Source organism: Triticum aestivum, chromosome 7A (genome assembly GCF_018294505.1).
Source record: "Triticum aestivum cultivar Chinese Spring chromosome 7A, IWGSC CS RefSeq v2.1, whole genome shotgun sequence".
In the NCBI taxonomy this organism is placed as follows: domain Eukaryota; kingdom Viridiplantae; phylum Streptophyta; class Magnoliopsida; order Poales; family Poaceae; genus Triticum; species Triticum aestivum.
In genome coordinates this window covers 343,033,970-343,038,845 of record NC_057812.1, presented here as the reverse complement: position 1 = coordinate 343,038,845, position 4,876 = coordinate 343,033,970, and positions in this window count along the sequence as shown.

Below are 4,876 nucleotides of genomic sequence, written 5' to 3'. Positions count from 1 at the left end.
ACCCAAATTGCCAACTCGGACCAGATATACACCCTCAGGGATGGTGACTCAACGGAGCTAGCCGTCCCACAATATAAACTAGGTCCGGTCACCTCCAACCGCACGGATCGTCCGGTTAACGCCAATCTAGGCAATCCAACCGCACTAATCCTCGACCCAATAGTAGACGGGTTCCACCTCACTCGAGTCCTTATGGACGGAGGTAGCAGTTTAAATCTGCTTTACCAAGACACAGTGCGCAAGATGGGCATCAATCGTTCAGCGACCAAACCCACTGTCGGTGTCAAAACCGGCGGATCTCGGGTAGGGGGTCCCGAACTGTACGTCTAAGGCGGATGGTAACAGGAGGCAGGGGACACAATGTTTTACCCAGGTTCGGGCCCTCTTGATGGAGGTAAAACCCTATGTCCTGCTTGATTAATATTGATGATATGGGTAGTACAAGAGTAGATCTACCATGAGATCGTAGAGGCTAAACCCTAGAAGCTAGCCTATGGTATGATTGTATGTTGTCCTACGGACTAAAACCCTCCGGTTTATATAGACACCAGAGAGGTTAGGGTTACACAAGGTCGGTTACCAAGGAGGATATACACATATCCGTATTGCCTAGCTTGCCTTCCACGCCAAGTAGAGTCCCATCCGGACACGAGACGAAGTCTTCAATCCTGTACCTTCATAGTCTAACAGTCCGGCCAATGGAGATAGTCCGGCTGTCCAGAGACCCCCTAATCCAGGACTCCCACAGTAGCCCCTGAACCAGACTTTCAATGACAATGAGTCCGACGCGCAGTATTGTCTTCGGCATTGCAAGGCGGGTTCCTCCTCCGAATATACCACGGAAGAATTTGAATATAAGGATAGTGTCCGACCCTGCAAAATAAGTCCCACATACCACCGTAGAGAGAATAATATTTCCACAAATCCAATTTGCTGACTTGTTTTGGCAACACGACATTACGTCACGGCCCGGTGATTATTCGAACCGTTTCCTTTAACTAGCCCCCCACATATTGGGAGGCAGTTTTTTGACACGTCTTGTCAAAGCAGAGATCGTGTCCCCCTAATTACGGGATTCTCATCAATACGGCCGTGGGTAACCCAACCGTGTCTAGGACTCCTAGATTATAGGCAAGTCCCAAACGGCTACGGAGAGGACGCTTGATATTCACCCTCTTTATAAAGGGACAAGGCTTTTACTTTTTTCCCTCCCGTGCTCAATCGAATCCTTTCCCCGCCTCGAGTTCTAACACCCAAAGCCTAGGTCAGGTGCTTTGGATCTTCAATCATGTCCAGATCTAGCCTTCAAGGCCGGTGGATGCCCTCCTCCGTTACGGAAGAGGATATCAAGAAGTTGAGGGAGGCCAGATACCTGACCGCCGAGGTTTCGCATCGGCTGCCTGCCCGAGGGCAGGTCGTCCCTACTCCTGAACCCAATGAGAATGTTGTGTTCATCTCCCACTTCCTCCGAGGTCTAGGCCTCACCCTGGATCCCTTTGTTAGGGGTTTGATGTTCTATTACGGGCTAGATTTCCATGATCTAGCCTCGGACCCCTTTCTCCACATCTCAACATTCATTGTCGTGTGTGAGGCCTTCCTCCGCATCACCCCTCACTTCGGCCTGTGGCTCAAGACCTTTGACGTGAAGCCGAAGATGGTCGAGGGGCAGTATGAAGTGTGCGGAGGCGCATTAATAAGCAAGATAGCAGGAGCTCAGTGGCCCAAAGGTTCCTTTCCAGAGGTGTCCGGATTATGGCAACAGGAGTGGTTTTACGTCACAGCTCCCAAAAGTGCCAAGTGGGTGGCTGCCCCTGCTTTACGCTCGGGCCCTCCACCACAACTGATGTCATGGATTAGCAGAGGACTGAGTTGGGGTCCAGCCAAGGATGTGCCTATACTGCAAAGTCGCGTTCGCGATCTCTTCAAAGGAGATTTCAGTCTGGTTATGGTGGCGCAAGTCATGCTGGTTCGTCGAGTCCAACCTTGCAAACACCGGCCCCTCCGCATGTGGGAGTTCAACCCAGAAGGGCCGCGTACTATTCAGAATTTCCTCGACCTGACGCACGAGGAGATGTACAAATCATTCTTCGGATCCCAAATAGAGTGTCCGGATACTACCGAGGACGTGGGCCTGAGAAGAAACCGTACTGCCGACCAAGTAAGTAATCCTTTAGCCGAACACACCATCTTTTATTTACCACGACGTCATTCTGAGAAATCGCTCTTTGACCAGGACTGGCTAACAAAGGCGAAGATGATTCGGTGTTCGGCCCCCCTTCCTGAGGGTTTGGAGAATCCGGTACTGGAAAAGATGCTCGATCTAGCACCCTGCCCGGAGCTCTCAAATGAAGATAAAGGGGGGAATAATGAGGTTGAAAGCGGCCCCCCATCGCTACCAATTCCAACCGAGGGAATGAGCACCTCCATGAAGGAGGATAACCAAGGAGAAGAATCCGACCTTCTCTCGCTTCGGGGAAGGAAGAGGACTGCCTCTGAAGATCCGGAAACCGAGGCTTCCAAACGGGAGAAGAAGTCTCCACTAGAGGGTCCTGCCTTGGAGGGTGCCTTTGTTGCACAAAGTCCGCGCGAGGATCAGCCCTCCAACGAGCTGTAAGTAATCAGAAAGTACTTTAATAGTGGCGATATACTACCTTACCTCTGAGGAAAATAACCGAAGTGTTTATCTTGCAGTTCGGATCTTAGCCCTTCTTAGCAGAGCTCGTCTTCAGGGGATCTTCTTCCGAAGATGATGGAGAGCGAAACGCCTCCCCCGGACTCCCCCGCTCAAGAAGCGGGCGACCTTGAAGTGTTGTCGTGGAGGGCCTCTCCGGATCCGATGAGGCCAGAAGATAATCCTATGGTCACCCGAAGTCTCCAGCGTCCGGCTCTTGAAGAGAGCAAACAAAAGAGTCCAGCACCGTCTGGTATGCGGTCGGACGTACTGAGGGAGCTGTTGGAGTGAGCGGCCATCTCAGAAGAACACCGTACGTTGATGGGTACAGTGATGGAAAGAATTTCGTCCGCCGAAAGCGGATTGCATGGAGCCTTTATGAGTCTACTGACGGGCTTTGAGGTACGTGAAACGATATACTTTTTGATAGTACTGCACATTTTTAGGTGTGCCCTGTGTAGATAGTAGCCCCTGAGACTATGGTCGTCGTCGAGAACGGCGGCGAACAGAGGATCGTAGTCCCAGGTAATAATCATACCGCTTTATGTGCAGGTGATGGGAGCTCTAGTGGCTAGCCGAACTAATGAGTTTGCCGAACTAAAGCGGCAACTGGATGCGACAGATGCCGACATCGAGCTTGTTAACAAGCGGCTTGACGAGGTACAGGGTAAGTAATGTTTTTCCGGTCAACATCACATAGTAAGATCAGCATGATGCCAGTATCTTTAATATGTTGTGACTGCAGACGGGGCTGCCACCGTGGAGACCCTTCGAGCGGAACTTGCCCAAGCCAAGGAACAAGCAAGGGTTAGTAATGCGGCTGCTTTGAAGGTGGCCGAAGGGTTAAGAGCTGTGAAGGCTGCGCATTGCGAAAGCAAAGAGAAGATGGCCAAGATGGCCGTAGAATTAAAAGACACTGCCGACCGTTGCCAGTTCCTTGAAAAGGAGAACCGAGTGAAGGCAACGGATGTTGAAAAGGCCGCGATGGTGACCAAAGACACCCGCTCTGCTATGAGGGCGAAGAAGGAGGAGCTGCGTGAAGCCGGGGATATTGCGGATGGGAAGCCCTTTTTGCTGCAGAGGAAGTTCGGAGATCCACGGTATGCCCCTCTAGATCGGCTGTGGAGTTCGGCAGACGCATATATGGACTTGGCGGCAAGCGCTGTCGATGCAGTCGAATACTTCCGAGATCAGACAGATCGTGAAGTGGACAAGCTGTTCTGGTCGCAATTCAACTTTCCAGAGCGTCCGCTTCCCTTGACTGATCAACTAGCCGAATGGGCCGTACTTAATAGGTTGTCCGGACTTGCCATGAGGTCCATCGTAGATCATTTGTGGCCGGAGAAGCTGAAGCCGAACAACTATTTCAGCTTAGTGCAGCTGTTCCTTGGTGCGATGCCGCGCATCAATGCGATGAAGAGGTCGGCGTGCATAGAAGGCTCACGGATGGCCTTTGCCCGTGTCAAGGCATACTGGGCGGAGATGGATGCTACCACTATTGCGGCGCAAGGTTCGGCCATGGGCCGAGTAGCTGCCGAGCACTATTTTGAAGAGGTTCTTGAGGGTGCTCGTTTGATAGAGTCCCAGTGCTCGAAGAATATTATGTTTGAGTGACATGTATTCCCATTGTAAGCACAATGTTTTTATGAAATGTAGTAAGGCTGTATTTATACTTTTGCCGGAAAGTAGTATGATGCCTCATGTGCGGCCGTTTATGTATATATGTATATAACCTGAAAGATTGCAGTCGTCGGCTTCAACCCCCTCGCATATAATGCTAAGGTGTTCGTAGAAAACGCGTGTTCACACTTAACGCAACGTCTTGGTCCTATTAAGGAGGTGATAGCACAGCGAACGAGGCAACCGGACTATGATGCTTTAACACTTTCACTTAGCCATAGGAGTTTGATGGTGGGGCTACTCTATAGCCCCTGGTGGCTCCACACTCTCCCAAACTCGGGGTGCGTATATGCCTGGCCGGGAAACAGCCCTTCGTTAAAGCGGAGGAATTCTAACATTCCGATAGGTCATCGAGTGGTTGACCAGTCTCGCGCTATATCATGACAGTCAGTTTTCGGCTTTCTCTACTGAGGTGCTCGTCCGGGCGAACCAAGGCACAATCGCAGTAGTTCTCCTGGTGCTGCCTTAGCCGATAGAACAGAACGTAAGGCACCAAAACACAGGAGCCGGGCAAACCCAACATTT